General features: G+C 42.6%; 1 protein-coding gene and 1 long non-coding RNA gene across 3 annotated transcripts in view; one reads left to right on the forward strand and one right to left on the reverse strand.

Annotated features, from left to right (window-relative positions):
* Positions 1–350: 350 nt before the first annotated feature.
* On the reverse strand, positions 351–13,082 carry LOC102963521. Of its 2 annotated transcripts, none has more exons than XR_001509622.2 (4): positions 12,941–13,082; positions 3,030–3,107; positions 2,731–2,886; positions 351–498 (listed from the first exon to the last, which is right to left on the reverse strand). It is a non-coding gene; the product is annotated as an uncharacterized LOC102963521 (long non-coding RNA). The 2 variants fall into 2 exon arrangements; XR_444147.3 differs by having other exon boundaries at positions 3,030–3,112.
* RAP1A (RAP1A, member of RAS oncogene family) overlaps positions 13,075–18,358 on the forward strand; it is a 78,320-nt gene continuing 73,036 nt past the window's right edge. Inside the window, exon 1 of the mRNA XM_042998184.1 lies at positions 13,075–13,224. The gene's annotated coding sequence lies outside the window, so the exon portion shown is untranslated. The remainder of the gene's footprint in view (positions 13,225–18,358) is intronic.

Raw genomic sequence — 18,358 nt, forward strand, 5'->3', positions numbered from 1 at the left:
CAAATTGGTTCTGGAACTCATTAAAATCAGCAAATGAACATTAGCGAGATAGCTGCATGGGCTGAAATTGTGATAATCTGTTCATTTTGGCAATGACAGCTCAGGGGATGAAGAGAGGGGAGGTGAGACCCTACAACTCCCCTCCCCCACTCCCCCTTTCCCCCAGGAAGATTATGATTCATTTCAGACCCCTGTACAGAGATGCACATACTCTGGCTTTTCTTCCTTTACACCGAGCACCTCTGTTCTATAGGAGGCAAGGGAAGGCCTCGAGAAATGCTTCCCCTCTACCCTTTGCCAAGTTCAAAGCTCAGGCAAGGCCGTCAGCCACGTCCCCAGCATACCTGACACTTAACGAATTTTGTAGGCATCCTGTTCTTTGCTAGCAAATTGTCAGCTATGAGATTTCTTAACACTCTGGTTCCACAGCCTTCCTTTTATCTTCTTCCTCTCAGGTCTCACTGTCTGTGCTTTATGTGTCATTGTATCCCCTGAAAGCTTAATAACATAGTTGATACTTAATATATAAATGTTTATGAACTGACTTTCAAAGTAGTCATCTAGCTCATTCTACAACTTCCAGCATCGTTGCCCTACTTTGCCATCATGTATTGCCCTGCAAAGCCACGGACTCCTTACCACCTTCCAGTCCATAAACAACTACTTCCCTTGGTAATCCCCTTGACAAAACCCTAAGTTCACCCCTCTCTCCTCCTTAGAAAAGCCCATACTCCTTCAGTCAGCAGCAAACGCGAAGACAGGAAATTTCACTCTCTGAGTTTGGATGTTCTCATGAATTCTATTTTTCTCTCCTAGGTTTTTCCCCTAAGACGTTCTACCTCTGGTTAATCTGCAAAAGCCTAATCAGTACACACTCTGGAAAAGCTGAGGTCATAATTTCTGAATCTGGTTTGCATTTGGGATTTGCTTCTGAAACTCAAAATTAATATTGTAAATTTACTGGAAGTGTGTTTTCTGCTTTCTGGCCTCAAACTAATATTTTTTCACACACAAACATCAGTATCTGGCTCAACCTACTTATTAAATGAAAAAGAAATTTCCAACTCCTTCCCTGACCTTTCCCTGTCTCACCACTGCCTGCCTCCAACACACACACACGCGCACACACACACACACACACACACAGAGTTACTGTCAATGGGAAAGATGCAGTCCTTGCTTGAATTCCCCTTAGGTTGTATCATTGTTTAGAAATTATTGGTTCTCATCCAGAAGCAGACATGGACAAAGTAAGGAGTTACTGTTTTAGCTCAGCCATATAAAGTAGCGCAAACCCCAGGCTTCAGTCTTTCTGTGTTCAGTGTGCCGAACGTTCTGTGTTCTGGTGTTCAGTCTTCCTTGTAATGAATAAGCAGATTCATGTTAAGAATACTTACGGAGTACTTCTATTATTCCTAGTACCGTATTGTCCATTACGTTATCTCATTTAACTTGATTCTTGCCTTTTAAGGTGTATTGATGTTTTCATTTTATAAATGAGGAAGCAAATGTTCAAAAGTACCAGGCGACTCGTGTTGAGTGGTAGAACCAGATTTTTGGATACTAAGTCTACTATTGTAGTAATATTTCTGCTTGTCTGATTCTCAACTTTGTGCTAACAGAATCCTGTTATATGCAAGAACTGTAACTCCATACGAAGTGGCTGCTCTTAAGCAACCTACAGAGCACAGAAATCCCATTACAGCAAATACCCTTCTGACAAAACCCCATGCTAGAGCTGGTATTGGCTCCTGAGTTTCACCTAGTAAATACTCAAGTAGTACTTTGCGAAAGTTTCAACACATTTCTCAGAGGAAATTTGGCCTTTAGGACATCTTTAAGATTGGGCTGATGTGTTAGGCCACCAGGGAAAAACAGGAAACCTGATGATAAGATGTTGGTTGTGTGCTCCTTTATGCGATAGATAGCGGTCCTAAAAGTTATACTAATTTCATTGGATGTAAACAAAATTGAAAATAACGTGAAAATAGGAGACAAAACCATCTCCACCTAGGTTTTTTTGTAAAAGGTACTTGGAATCATAATGTCAACTGAAGAAAACATTTGGAGGTAGTAAATAACCACTTATGCTTCCTACAAAAGTAGCTGGTATTTTTATCAGCATTCACTATGTGTCAGTTACCATTATGAATTTTTATGTATTATTTAATCTTCACAACAATTCAATGAAGTAAATGCTGTTTTCGTTTTATACACAGAGAAACCGAGGCTCAGAGAGGTTAAGTAACATGACCAAGGTCACGTAGCGGATGAGCGGCAGGACCAGATTTTGAACTTACACAGTATGGTTCCACAGTCTACATGTTTAATCACACTTTGAGTTGCAAGATAAAATACAGAATGTCCTGAATTTCAGATAAACAAACCCCAAATATTGCATGGAACATAGTTATACTAAAAACATGTTTGTTTATATGAAATTCAAATTTAACCGGACATCTTGTCTTTTCACTCGCTAAATCTAGCAAACCTAACCACACTATCTTGCCTTCTATAAATTCTGTATATATTCAGGTTGCCTAATTCAGTGGTTTACATGTGCTTGAGTTTTATTACAGAATAAATAATGTTAACTCATATCCACAAAGCTAGGGCAAGCCCTCCTGGATTCCTTTTCCCTCCACTTACTGAAGGCTGGGGACCGTCTTTTCCTTGATAGTGCAGTTAAGTGCAAGCTTTTCTCTTCTGATAAGAAAAAACTTGGCTTACCGTTGGCGCATTCTGGCCTCCTGCCTACATTGGGCTTTCCCTTCAGTGGCCAGCAGTGTCCTCCCTGGTGTTCATCCGTATCCAATTTCCTTGCTGCAGAAATCCTTGATTCTTCCTAGGAGTTACAGTGCCGCATGGCTGAGTAGCTGCTTCCTTCTAGATGACGGTGTTCCCAGAAGGAAATGGAAAAGAATGAGCTGGCTACAACTTAGCAGGAAGGGACCCTGCAGATAAAGTCTGTGGCATAAAACATATAAGTAGGCAATACACACATCACCGAGCAAACAGCTCTTGCTTACCTGTGTGTGCACTCTCCACTAGGATGTACTTCATGCATTTCAGGACACGCACCTGCCTTCTTTTACCGCCCGAGCAACCTGTGCTGCAGAAATAGAAACTGCATCTAATGGCCACATAAAAGACAAGTGTCCCATGGCACCTGGGTGGCTCAGTTGGTTAAGCATCTGACTCTTGGTTTCAGCTCAGGTCATGATCTCGTGGTTTCGTGAGTTTGAGCCCCACGTCAGGCTCTGCAATGACAGTGCAAAGCCTGCTTGGGATTCTCTGTCTCCCTTTCTCTCTCTGCCCCTCCTCCACGCTTGCTGTCTCTGTCTCTCTCAAAATAAATAAACTTAAAAAAATTTTTTAAAAAGACAAATGTCCCCCAATGTACTAAAAAGCAAATATAAGGGAACTTGGAATTAGCTGATGTTCATTATCTTTTAATAATGTGAATAATTGAAAAGCGACCATCTATTTACAAGCCTGGATAGTTACAGAATCACCTTCATAGTCAATATTTTTTAAATCTTTCAAGCAGCATGAATTTTTATGCGCCCAAGATGAAATGATAGATAATATTTCTTATAACATAAAGCAGCATTTTGTCATTATGTGACAGGCTCTGTGAAAACCACTGTACATGTCTGACCACATAATTTTTACCAAAACCCTGTGAAATTCTGTACTTTTATTATATCACAGATAAGAACACTGAGGCTGCCAGAGGTTTAGCAACTTGCCCAAGTTTGCACAGTCGGTAAGTGGCAGAACCTGTGTTTAAACACAAGAAGTCTCACTCCAGAAACCATATATTTAATTCCTGAACAATGATGCCTCCACAGCATAAGATCAGGAGATATAGCTTCTGTGGTGAAAAGCAGTTTTGTGTGTTTTGTTTTGTTATTTCACATCTGTTGTTAACTCTTTTATTCCAAAGGCGTGAAGTGTTCTCTTTCCAAAAAAGTAAAGAATATCCAGGAGGAGAAGAAGGTGGGTGACAAATAGCCAAACTGGTTAGGATTAAATAGATGATTAAATCCCTAGAAACATGCAATCTACTAAGACTAACTTATGAAGAAATAGGAAATCTGAACAGACCAATTACCAGTAAGCAGGTTGAATCGGTAATCAAAAACCTCCCAATGGACAAAAGTCCAGTACCGGATGGCTTCACTGGTGAATTCTACCAAACATTCAAAGAAGAATACCAATCCTTCTTAAACTCTTCCAAAAAAAAAAAAATAGAAGAGGGGAATACTTCCAAACTCATTTTCCAAGGCTGGCATTACCCTGATACCAAGACCAGACAAGGATGCCACAGGAAAAAAAATTACAGTCCAATATCCCTGATGGATACAGTAAAAATCCTTAACAAAATATTAGCAAACTGAATTCAACAATATATTAAAAGGATCATACACCATAATCAAGTGGGATTTATTCCAGGGATGCAAGGATGGTTCAACATCTGCAAATCAGTTAATGTCATACACCACATGAGCAAAATGAAGAATAAAAATCATATGATCATCTCAACAGATGCAGAAAAAGCCTTTGACAGTATTCGACATCCATTTATGAGAAAAACAAAGAGGGTATAGAGAGAACAGAGGGAACAGACCTTAACATAAAGCCTACATAGGACAACCCCAAAGCTAATATCATACTCAATAGTAAAAATCTGAAAGCTTTTCCTCGAAGATTAGGCATAAGAAAGAAAGAAAGAAAGAAAAGGCATCCAAACTAAAAAGGAAGAAGTAAAACAGTCACTATTTGCAGATGACATGATATTATATAAAAAAAAAAAACCCTAAAGACTCTATTGAAAAAGTATTAGAGTAAATGAACTAGATAATACCGCAGGATACAAAATTGATGCACATGCACCAAAATTTCCACACTAACAATAAACTCTAAGAAAGAGAAATTAAGAAAACAATCCCATTTACAATCCCCCCCCATTAGGGAAAAACATAAGAGTGGCAATAATTTTCTAAAATCTGACACCAAAAATAAGAGCAACAAAAGCAAAAATAAACAAGTGGGACTACATCAAACTAAAACAACTCTGCACAGAAAAGGAAACCATCAACAAAATAAGAAGGCAACCTACTTACTGGGAGAAAAGATTTGCAAGTCCTATATCTGAAAGAGGTTATTATCAAAAGTGTATAAAGAACTCAAATAATTCAATAGCCAAAAAAAAAAAAAAGAAAAAAAAAGAAGCAAATAAACAAACCAAACAACCCCCCAAAATGGACAGAAGATCCAAAGAAGGCATGCAGCTGGCCAACAGGTACGTGAAAAAATGCTCCACATCACTCATCATCAGGGAAATGCAGATCAGAACCACCATGAGATACCACCTCACACCTGTCAGAATGGCTAGCATAACAACAACAACAAACAACAGGTGTTGGGGAGGATATGGAGAAAAGGGAATCTTGTGCACTGTTGGTGAGAATGTAAATTGGTGCAACCACTATGGGAAACTGTATGAAGGTTCCTCAAAAAATGAAAAACAGAACTACATATGATCCAGTAATTCCAATTCTGGGTATTTATCCAAAGACAATGAAAACCTAACTCAAAAGGATACCTGCACCCCCACGTTCATTGCAGCACTATTTATCATAGCCAAATATGGAAACAACTTACATGTCCGTGGATGGATGAATGGATGAAGAAATAGAGATATATACACACACATATACATGTAAAATAAGTCAGACAGAGAAACACAAATATCATAAAATGTCTCTGATATTTGGAATCTAAAAACCAAAACCAAACCAAAATAAACTGTAAGCTCATAGAAACAGAGAACAAATCGGTGATTGCCAGAGGTGGGGGTGGGAGGGGAGGAAAAATGGGTGAAGAGGGTCAAAAGTTTAAAAAAAAAAGTTGGATGCTTTATAACTAGTATCCAGCTCATACCACGTGACTCACCACACAAGGCAGTCGGGCAACACCTGAACTGGTTTCTGCCCTGCTCAACTGGACAAGCCTACTGATTGCTTCTTGTATGTCACAGCGATGTCAAGTTGCCACAAAGGATTCTAAATGCTCACTCTCATTTTCTGTCATTAAGGCCAACTGGTGCTAAGATCTGAATGCTTGTATCCACCCCCCAATCTATATGTTGAAATCCTAACCCCCAAAGATGATGGTGTTAGGAGGTGGGGACTTGGAAGGTGCTTAGGTCATAAGAGTGGAATTTCATGAATGGTACTAGTGCCCTTGTAAAAAAAGGTTCCAGAGAGATCCTAGTCCCATCCACCAGGTGAGGACACAGCAAGGAGGCACCACTATAAACCAGAAAGCAGGCTCTAACCAGAACGTGACCTTGCTGACACTTTGATCTCGGACTTGCAGCCTCCAGAACGTGAGAAATAAATTTGTTGCTTATAAGCTATGCAGCCTGTGGTATTTTGTTGCAACAGCCCAAAATGGGCTAAGGCACCTGGCAATAAAAAAATTCATGGACCAGTACCAGTCTTTGAACCATACTCTGAATAGCACTAATATAGAAAAGATCAGCTTAGCATGTAATTAATTAAAATATAAAAATATGCTAATGAATTAGATGGTTGGCTTATATTCTCTCCCCAGCCCTCTCTCCACAACACACACACACACACACACACACACACACACACACACTTATTGAGAACCCACAATATGCCTGGTACATTTTGGGCTCTGGGAATATAGTAATGAACAAAACGGATCAAGTCTGTGCCCTCGGGGAACTTATATTCTAATTCAACCAATGTTTTGACACCGAAAGATCTGGGTTCCAGTTTGAGATCTTGCCAATGAATAGCTCGGCTTCTGTGCAGTTCATTTAATCCCTTTGAGCAAGTTTTCCCCTCTGCAAAATGAGACTTAAACCTACTTTAATGATATTTGTTTGTAGGATTAAGTTAGGCACTGTGGTGTCATTTTGAAAACTGTAAAATGGTATACCAATGCCCGGTCACTTATATCTGTAGCAACAAGCATAAAGTAGCAAGCACTCAGTTAAAACTTGTTGAATAAATGTGTGTAAGTTCCTATATGTGTGAGGTATGTTTTTTTGTGTAAAATATGCCTGCTTTTCAAATCCTTTAAACCACCGCACCAACAAGAAAAGTGTATTAGGTATTGCAGGATTTAGCATATGTAATTCTGTTGGGTTACAGGTTCCCAGGAATCCTGGTCTAAAAATACATTTTCTAAACATTTATTGGATGGAAGCCTCTTCTTACTGATTTGTATCACAATCTGAATGCTTCTTAAAGACGTCTTCCATAAATTGACCCTAGGAGTTGCTAACTATGCTGGCCCTGCCAGTTCTAAGTGTGCTGACAACGCTCCCTAGGATTACAAAATAGAACTGAGTTGTAAAAGCACCCTAAGTTTGGAAAGCACTTGGAAGAAATTCTCAGCAAACAGTAGCATGAAAACAAACACAGTCCACTTCTCTTCAAAAGTTTGAATCTCATGTTAGGAAATGTCATGGTTATGTGTTTGCTTTTGTTTTAATTTTAAGGTCAGTTCATCGAGTCCAATGATGAAAGCTATCAAAAGAATATTCTCCTGAAAATTATCTTTTCTTAGAAAAACAGAAAGGCAAATCAATACCCTGTCAGCACAGCGTAGACACAGATGTTGTGGCAGTCAAGTTCAGCAGACAGAAGAGTCCATTTGCTGGTCGAGGTAGGGGGTTGTAGGTAAGACTGTCCTCATCACTCAGCCCCAAGTCATCCAACTCCTGGGACAAAGACTCATCTACCTCCACGTTGTTTCCAGAATGCTCTAGAAACTGGCTACCAGATGTGTCATGATTATGATCTATTTCAAATACCTGTTTCTCAGGTTTTTTCCTGCTTGTTCTTCTTCTTTCATTCATTTCTTCTTAATTTCCCAGAGTTCTGCCCCAAACCTGGCGCTCTGACCTAATGAATTATCAACTGTAACAGAAGTGCCATGGAATGATTGTGGGTTTTTTTGGTTTCTTCTGCTTCTTTTCCGTTTTGTTTCTCCGAGGGTATAACAACATTCTCTCTGGGGGTTAGTGATAGTACTCGCAGTCAGGGAGAGGCATAAATTCGCTTCACTTTCCATGAAAGCGTGTAATTCAATGCAGTGGCTAATTGAGGATTACCTCATACATATAAGGTGCAAGACTGACAAGGGGACACTAACGTGATTAAAACACAGTGATCGGCAAGGAGGGAAATGTAGTGACGGGAATAAAATGAAAACACAATACATACGACAAGGCAGCTTGCAGGTGCCACAGGTGAGGTGAAAACAGAAACTGGGATTTCAGAGGAGAGGAAAAATCAGAAAAGGTTCCAGGTAGCTGCTGCAATTTGAGACAGGCCTCCAAGGATTTCAACAGATGTGGGGGCTGGAAGAGGGAATGGGGGGCACTATTCCAGGCGGAGACAATTTAAGCAAACAGGTTGGCTCCTCTGTAAAAAGTTGGTAGGAATTACAGCCAGTAGTTCCATTTTGCTTGAGGAACAGCTCTTTCTAAATAAGGGTGCCGTGCAAGGGAAGGCTGGAAAAGTGGGATGGACGCACATCACGGGGCAAATGCCAGTTTGAAATTGACAGAGAAATAGCAATAATTTTAAAAATAGGGTGGGGTCACAATGTGGCCACCGTTTAGAGAGGTGGCTCTGGCAAGAACACATGACAGATGGCAGGGGAAGTAACTAAGCAGGAGACCAAAGAGGAGACTATGGGAAAAGTCTGGACTAGAGGTAATCAGGCATGGCAGCAGAGGTGGAGAGAAGCAGAAGAGACACTGTGGGGCGCCTGGGTGGCTCAGTCAGTTAAGCGCTCAACTTGGGCTCAGGTCATGATCCCACAGTTTGTGAGTTCGAGCCCTGCGTCAGGCTCTGTGCTGACAGCTCAGAGCCTGGAGCCTGCTTCGGATTCTGTGTCGCCCTTTCTTTCTGTGCCTCCCCCACCCCCACCGCTCATGCTCTGTCTCTCTCTCTCAAAAATAAATAAACATTAAAAAACAATTTAAAAAAATAAAAAGAAGAGACATTGTGTAGGAAGGACCTCTACCCATCTGTCCAATACAGTATCCCCCAGGTATATGTGCCTCGTTAAGCCTAATTTAAATCCGTTAAAGTTAAATAAGATTTAAAATCCAATTCCTCAGTCATGTTAGCCACATCTCAAGTGTTCGATAGCCACATTGGCTGCTGTACCAGACTATGTAGATAAAGAACATGGCATAATGTTCTATCGGACGGCACAGATTGCTACACTTTGGGGACTAACTGGACACAGGGATGGGGAAGATTAAAGGCAGCTGAGGCTTGGCAGTTGAGTAACTGAAAAAGATAGTGTCATAAGCAGAAAAGGGGATATCAGGAGGAAAGATGTCACTTGGTTTCTGTCAAACACCAGGCAGAATAAAATGTCTACACAAATGCGTGGGTGTCCTTGGTGAAAAAAAAAGGCAGGTAAAGCAAAGCACCCAGTCGGCTCCCCAAAGGCTTGTAAAGGGACCTGGCAGAATCCAGGTGGCTTATTCCCTGCTGTGCTCAGTTTCTCCCCAGCTTGTGCAGCTCCCTCAACCTGCTCCCAACCAATGGCTCAAGTGTGCTGCCACAGGGCAAGAACCCGAGGGCCTTGCTGGTTCTTCGGTTCCAAGGCTCCTCCCTGAGCCTATTTTTTCCTCATAGATACCTTCACTTCCTCTTTCCCAACCCCCTCACTCACCCTTCCCCATGCTTGATCCTTGGAAAGTCCCCTTTCCTCACTTATTTCACTGTTTCCTCTTTCTCATAGGGACCACCAAACCCTTGACCCCACTGTTGTATTATTTGCCTCTCTTCCCTCCCAGTGTAGGTTCCAAGGGGTTATCACTACAACCACTCCCTGGTGTAGACTTCCTCACCTTCTCATTGACTTTCATCAGCAAACCCAGCCCTGGTCAAATCCAACTCTCCTTCAATCCCTCAAGCAATGGAATGTGGCTGGAGAGAAGCATACAACTTTGCCTAATGGTCTCACTTTGAATATAGGACCACCAGCTCAAGAGGGTCCTCCTCAGTGTTGTCTACACCACACTTCTCTAGTAACTCTTCAATGCTTCAAGAGAAGTCTTGCTCACCTTCTTTTAGCTCCTTAAATAGCCAATAGCCCCTCCCCATTCACAGTTTTTATCGCATAGAGTAAAGGAAAGCATATAGCCCAGATCTATCTCATCAGATCCAGTGAGGTAGCTAGCACATACAGTACTCAATGTAAACTGGGAAAATATACACACTGTGTGTGTGTGTGTGTGTATGTGTGTGTGTGTGTGTGTGTAGGAGGGTGGGTCAAATTGCTAAAAGGCACCACCCCCTCCAGCTGGAGTAATTAGAAGAGGTGCCCCTCCCCACCCCTGCTTCCTCCAGATGGGTATGGCCTCATAGCTGCTTGGTTGGCAGTACAGGGGCTGCGTGTTAGCTTCCACCTGTCCCCTTCTGCTCTGCAGTGGCCTAAGCATGCCATCACCAAATGGACTACTTAACCTACCTGCATTTGCACCCACAGACTTTGCCTTCTCTCCAAAAATAGTGTGTGAACATACAGTCCTTATTCCTACCGGAGGCCATGCCCTTCACTAGGACATCATTGCTTCTCTTCTTGAGGACAATCTTTCTCCACTTGTCTCCTATCTTCTGTGCTATCATATTTATCTCTCTAAAGGATCGTTCCTCCCATCTTAAGATACTCTCCCTTGATCCCAAATACCCCTGGGGTACTGCCCTTTTCTCAGTTGCCCTTGACAGCAAAGCTCTTCAAGAGCTGTTTAGACTTGCTATACACACTCTCTCTTCCTCACTTCTCATTCTCTTGTTCACACACCCTAATCAGACTTTCTCCCCTGTGAACCATTGAAACTGCTTTCATCAAGGACATTAGTAACCCTCATCCGGCCAAATCCAGTGTTCAAACTCTGTCCTCAGCTTATTTATTTCAGCAGTATTTGATAAGAGTGATGACTCTCACCTTCCAGAAACAATTCTCTTATCTTCCATCACTCACCCTTTCCTGGTATTCCTCTGATCTGACTGGTAGCCCTTCCTCCTTTTCTACTTAATCTCCAAGTGTTGGATTCCTCTTAGTCCTCTCCTCCAGTACTCTCCCTCCCTAAGTGCTTTTATGTAGACTTAAGGCTTAAAAAGCATCTATGCTGATGAATCCCAAATATATATCCAATTGTTGTACTCAATATTCCATGTGGGTGCATAACAAGCACTTCATGTAACATGTACAAAACAGAACTCCTAATTTCCCCCATCCCCAAATTTCTCCTGTTGAGTCTTCCCCATCTTATTAAATGGCACCACCATTAACCCATCCTTCAGGCCTTGAACCTAGGAATCATCCATGATGTTTGTTCCTTCACACACTCTCTGCCAAATCCACTCCAAAATATATCTGAAAAGCCTTCTCACTGTTTCTCTGCTGCCATACAAGTTACCTACCATCACCAACATCCTTAGGGGTCTTCCTGCAGACATTTGTGCTTCCCTATTGTGTATTTTACACATATTAGCAAGAATAACTTTAAAAACATTTTTTTAAGGTTATTTATTTGAGAGAGAGCTCCAGTACTTGTGAGTGGGGGAAGGGCAGAGAAAGAGAGAATCCTAAGTAGGCTCCACGCCATCAGTGAAGAGCCCAACTTGGGGCTCGATCTTAACAACCGGGAGATCATGAGCTGAGCCAAGATCAACAGTGGATGCTTAACCAACTGAGCCATCCAGGCGCCCGAAGAATACTTTTAAAAAAAATTTTTTTTAACGTTTATTTATTTTTGAGACAGAGAGAGACAGAGCATGAACAGGGAAGGGGCAGAGGGAGAGGGAGACACAGAATCTGAAACAGGCTCCAGGCTCTGAGCTGTCGGCACAGAGCCCGACACGGGCTTGAACTCACAGACCGTGAGATCATGACCTGAGCCAAAGTCGGAGGCTTAACCGACCGAGCCACCCAGGCGCCCCCCAAGAATACTTTTTTTTTTTAACGTTTTTATTTTTGAGACAGAGAGAGACAAAGCATGAACGGGGGAGGGTCAGAGAGAGGGAGACACAGAATCCGAAACAGGCTCCAGGCTCTGAGCTGTCAGCACAGAGCCCAACGCGGGGCTCGAACTCACGGACTGTGAGATCATGACCTGAGCCAAAGTTGTCTGCTTAACCGACTGAGCCACCCAGGCGCCCCAAGAATACTTTTTAAAACGTGAATCAGATGTGGTCATTCCTCTGCTCATCCTCCCATGGTTTTCAGTTGCTCTTATAACAACTCACAAGGCTCCATAGGATCTGGTCTTTCTAAACCTCTCTCAACTTAACTATTGCTACTCTCTGGCCAGCTGGTTCCATTTAGCCACACTGGCCTTTTGCTGTTCCTGTAACCTACCAGGTGTATTCCCAACTCTGAGTTTATGGCTGATTGTCTTTCAGCATGAAAAGGCTGTTTCCCTCACACCTCCACACTCATTTGCTAGGCTCATTCCTTCATATCCTATGTATATGATAGGTGCTCAAAGGTCTCCTCTGTGGGGCAGTATCTGGCCAGCAATAAAGTCATTCCATTCCTGGTTTTATTTGTCTTCACACTACATAATACGGATTGAAATTTTTGTTTAGTTTGTTGTCTGTCTCCACTCTCCCAACCCAGTAGAATCAAGCTTCACAAGGGCCTTTGCTTGCCTAGGGCATTATCCCTTGCGCCTAGACAGTGCCTGGCACTTACTAGGTGCTCAGTTAGTACTTGTTGAACGGTTGCATTCCCTTCCAAATTCTATTCCTCCTGAATCGTCGGACTCTCCTTCATTCTGTTTCCCGCCTTTCGCAACCTCCTACTCAGCTCTTCACAATACCCCAACACCTCGTTCCTCCCCATGATCCTCAGCTCTCACCACGCTCCTCTGCGCGGCTCCTTTAAGCGGACTCCGGAAAGCCGTGGGGAAGGCGGGGCCAAAGTCTAGCTGACGGCGACTCGGAGGGGCGGGGTGGAACTGGGGGCGGGGTCAGCGTGCTGCGTGCGTGCGCGTTCTGGAGGCGCCGCCGCCGCCGCCGCCGCCGCCGCTCTCGAGGCCGCTGCCGCCGCTGCCGCCGTCGCCGCGCAGAGCCGGAGCAGGAGCCACGGCCGAGAAGAGGGAGGAGGTGGAGGAGGAGGTGGAGGAGGCGCCGGACCGGGGGGGTGAGTGAGGGGCGGGGAGCCCAGCCGGCCCCAGAGGGAGCGGGGGACGCGGGTCGGCCGAGCCTGGGCTGAGGTGGCTCATGTCGCCGGTCAGTCCCCTGGCTCCCCCTTCCTCCTCCGCGTTCCCTCGGTGTCCGGGGCGGCGGCCCGGGGGCCTGGCCGGCGGGAGGGGCCGGGGCTCCGGGAGGCCCTGCCGCCGCCGCCGGGGCCAGAGCCAACCACGCCCGCGGACCGAGCCGGTCGACTGTGGCGGGGCCTGCGGGAGACGGACGGGAGGGGCCCGGGCCGGGTGTGGGAGAGAAAGAGGACATTGTGTCCCCCACCCTCCAACTCCCCGAGGTGTCATGGCACAAGCCCATTTCCCTCGCCATCTCCTCGGACACAGTGCCCTCGCCACTCACTGCCCGAGAGATGCAGAAGCTTGGACATCGCTACCTTTTCCCTCTTCGTGCATGTCCCCAGACTAGGGTCAGACCTTCCCTCCAACCCAGCTCTCCCCTTGGGGGGCACGCGAAGAGGGGGCTGGAGGGTTAGGTGAATTTTCTGTCCTCCCTCCTCTGCTAGAGAGGTGCGGAGAGTAGGCGGGAGCGTTGCCCTCCCTGCGTTCACTTCTGGCAGGGTCGGGGTCTCCCTTTCCTTCCTTCCCCCCTGCCCCCCACCACCCGTGCCGAGGGCTGACATCTCTACGCCCCACTCCACCTCCCTGCCCCTTTCCCGCCCTCTTTCCCCCACGTCTTCCGTAGCTTTGCCATGTGTTCGCCTTTTCGGCGTTGCCCTTCTTGGGTCTCTGCTTCATCCCTGAATTTTGTGAGGGAAGGGGTCACCGTGTGATTCTTGTCTTCCTTCACACTGGGGCCGGTAGGAATGTCACTTGTCCCCCTCAGGAAGTTAAGGACGGTGTCTTCAGCCGAATTGTGTAATTTACTGCTAAAGGGAGAAGGTGAGGGGGAAGATTCTTGCGCCCGAGAACTGGGATCTCCTCGCAGGGCGAAGCACCGAGAGTTTGGGGGACCTTTTGACCTCTTGTTGGAAAAAAGAACTATGACTGAGTTATGTATTCCTTTTTGGGAGGGAAGATGGTTTTGTCACTGCTTTGAAGGGAGGAGAGTATAAGAGACAAGGGAATACCAGGGTAGGAGGTTAAGGGGCCAGGGCCTTACAGGTGGCCACAGTTTTCTGCTTCCTGGATGTGGGATGAGGATTCTTTCTGTTTTCATCACCGTCAGGAGTAAGGTATCAGCTCTTGGTTTTAAGGTGGGGCTCCTACCTTCAGAAGCATGCTGTAGGGCAGTCTCAGAAGGGATGCTGCTGGAAACAGGATTTGGAAACTTTTCTTCTGGTTTCCTGTCAGTGTGTGGGGGCGGGCATGTGTACGTGTACTTTTTCTTTTCTTTTCGTGTAATTGATATCTGCAGTATTTTGACATAATAATCACTAAATCAGTCCCAGAGCCCCTTTCTTTCTGTCTTTATTAGGATTTCTTACAACACTTTCTGTTTTGACATTATATTTGCATCGGTTGAAGCTGTTTTTTAGTCTGGCGTTTCACTGAATCCTGTCTCCTTGGTATTTTGAATTCTGCACTGCAAAATGTGATTAGGTGCGAGGTATTGAGGATCACACGGTGCCTGGCACAAGGGAGGCACTCAGTAGTTTGTGGATGAATTGAATGATTACAAAGATGTGTCTAGGTGTTATCCATATTCTGTCCTTTTGAGAGATGGCTTATAGTAGAATATTGCATTTTACTTCCGATATAAAATAGTAGTTCTTAACCTTTTCTAGGCCACTGACACCTTTGAGATTATGATGAAATATATAGACTCTTTCCCCAGGAAAAAAAAAAAAAAAAGTACTAGACCAGTTTCAGGGACACTCTGAAGCCAAACATAGATACCTGTCTCAAAAGTAAACTGGAATCCTGAGTATTATTCAATTCCATATTAAAACTGTTTAAAACTGTTCACTTTCTGTGTGAACCTCAAGATTGACACTGTTGACACTTTAGACTAAACTTTGGGTCTTTAGGAACAAGATTTTGGAGTAATTGTTCTTACAATTTTAGGAGGAAAAGTTGTCACTAATAACTAGTACTAGTCAGTTTTAAATCAATACACTAGTGGCTTCCAAAGAAATAAGATTGTTATAGAGACTTTTGGCAGCCTAAAATCATAATCACAACTGATGTAATTTTTATTGTATAAACTGCTTAATAATATCAGCACGTGAACATTTTCACAAATCAAACTATTCATTTTTCCTGTTCTCCTCCAATCATATTTATATGCATGGTTTTTCATGTAGTTAAAAATTATTGTATCAACCTTTAATATTAATTCAACAAATGCTTTTTGAATGCCTATTGTGTGAATAAAATCGAGTTCTTGTTGTCATAGAGCTATAGTCTAATCAGGAGAGATGGGCCGTAACCAAATAAACACAGACTATGTTAGACGATAAGAGCTATGGAGAAGAGTGAAGTAGGGGAGGGGAAAGAGAGAAACGGTGGCAGGGAAGACATGCGACTGGAGCAGAGACCTGAAAGAAGCGAGTTATGTGTGCTGTCTTAGGGAAGAAGGTTATAGGCCGAGAGGACTACAGGCGCAAAGACCCCCTCAGTATATTTGGCCTTTTTGAGAACAGCTAGGGAGACAGTGAGCAGGAGGGAGTGCGAGTTTAGGTTAGAGAAGTAACTGAGCATTATAGGTCATTGTAAGAACTTTGGATTTTACTTTGAGATGAGCAACCATCTATTGGAGGATTTTACGGAGAAGAGTTTCTGAGAATCGTTCTGTGTGGAAATCAGCTTGGCAGGGAGTTGAGGTGGGCAAGAGTGTGAGCAGGAAGACCAATTAGGAGGTTAATCTTTATTTTAAACCTTTTTCGGAGGTTGCAAAGTAGTTCATCTACCCTTTGTTGGGCATTATAGGCAGTTTGTTTCCCCTAACTAAAATAATGAAATAAACACTTTTGTATATGCAACATTTTCTTTCTTTTGGAATATTTCTTTGGGATTAATTTCCGGAAGAAGGACTGCTGAATCAAAGTATATGAATTTACTTGTCTTCTTGATGTATCTGTGAATTCCTTCCAAGAATACGTTGTACTAATTAAAGTGATAGCCACAGTCATCAGTCTTAAGTATCAAGACAGTTGTCACTGGCATTGAGTATTATTATTTATTACTTAAAAAGTCATTTGAGTTATAAAAAAATATCTTTTAGGTTGTTAGGTTGAATTTCCCAATAGCTTGAATTTAGAGTTCATATGTTTGTTCACCTCTCTCTTCAACATTTAACAAGAGAGTGCTGATTGTTCGGGATATGGAGATGAATTAGACAGGGTCTTTGTCCTCAGGGAGTTTTACATTCTGTTGTAACTTAGATTCGAATCGTTAAGTAACTTAAAATCTTGCTATCTTGCTAAAAGTTTACTATCATTTGTGAACTTTGTTATTATATGGCTGATAATCTTTTATATAAAATAGACTTTCCAATCAAGCATCTAATTCTTCATATTGATAATTACTTTTTTTTCTTACAAAGGGAGTTTTAATTAATTTTTAATGTTTACTTTGAAAGAGAGAGAGCATGAACGAATGGGGGAGAGGCACAGAGGAAGGGAGGGAGGGAGAGGAAGAAAGAGAGAATCCCAAGCAGGCCCCATGCTTTCAGCACAGCCCAATGCAGGGCTTGATCTCACAAACAAACTGTGAGATCATGACCTGAGCTGCAATCAGGAGTCAGATGCTTAACTGACCGAGCCATCCAGGTGCCCCTACAAAGGGATTTTTAAATGATATCTGCAATTTGTGTAATTTGTTTTCCATGTCTTTATAATCTTAAAACTGACAGCTCCATGTTTTGTTCTTTGCAGTAAATTATGCAACTAGTACTTAGTTGAATTTTTAGATTGTTATAATTCTTTACAGTTATTCAAAACACAGAGACCATTGTTTCTGTTAAATAAGGTTAGCATTGCATTGTTGACATTTTTTTGAGTTTCAAAGGGAGAATGATACCAGTCTGTTTGGATAGAAATTATACCACTGTGAGGGCATTGCTCGGAGTTTCTAGTTCTGGAATCTAGATGGTTTGATTTGGCATAAGCAGAGAACTTCACCACCTCTGAAGTGAGTCAAATAATTGAGTTACCTGCAAGCACCTAGCTCTGTGTTTGACACATGCTAGGGACCCAACAAATGTTCCTGCAACGTCAAATAACCTCTGAGTTCCCGGTTCTAAAATTCTCATACTTTGGAAGTTCAGTAAAAAAAAAAAAAGAAAAGAAAAAAAATTGTATAAACGGTTTATATATTAATGTTGTGGTGAGTTTAAAATTGTGAACTTAAAATTACTTCCTCCTAATGTTCTTTTTCAGATTAAACTCATCAGTTTTAAAAAGAGTTATGGCGTATTTCCAAGTATATCCTGTCCATTCTGATGTCATATATTGCTGCATGACTTAATGCCAAATTCACATCTTATGAAAGTGATCAGGGTTAAACATGAATGTATTTAAGCTTTCATATGTTATTGAGATGAAGCATCCATCCCCCCTCTCCCCTTTTTGCGCGTGAATGTTGGGGATTACAAGTGATAGTTTTTATGTGCTTTTCAGTCTTTCATGTACAGAGTTAATATTGGCCCATTCAGGTTATGCATTTTTGTAATAGTGGTTATGGACACTGAATGATTTCACACACTCTTTACAGTCCCCTTCTCACAGTTTTGAGATGAGTGGTTAAGAGGGCACTTTGTTTCAAAGTTAAATGATCCAGAAGAGTATTGAACCTATAAGCTTAGCTTATCATGATGTACTGATCAGCAAAGCAGTTTAACAGAGAACTATGCCATGCTGTTGTTTCCGCTTGAAAATAGGCCTTTAGAGGTAGAAAGTAAATGTGTGTACCAACAAGAAAAGGAAATTGTGCGTGATGACTATGGTGGAGTTGAAACAAGAAATAGTGTACTTTTATAAGTGGTCTAAAAATAATCGTTTTAATACAATTTTCAGAAGTATATGCTATGCACATGGTGGATTAAATATGTTTTATGAAATTAACTTCAATCATTAGAGAAGTTAATGGCTTTTTTTTAAAGGTACTGATGACTTATTTTTTTAGGCTAATTCC

Source organism: Panthera tigris, chromosome C1 (genome assembly GCF_018350195.1).
Source record: "Panthera tigris isolate Pti1 chromosome C1, P.tigris_Pti1_mat1.1, whole genome shotgun sequence".
Classification (NCBI taxonomy): Eukaryota; Metazoa; Chordata; class Mammalia; order Carnivora; family Felidae; genus Panthera; species Panthera tigris.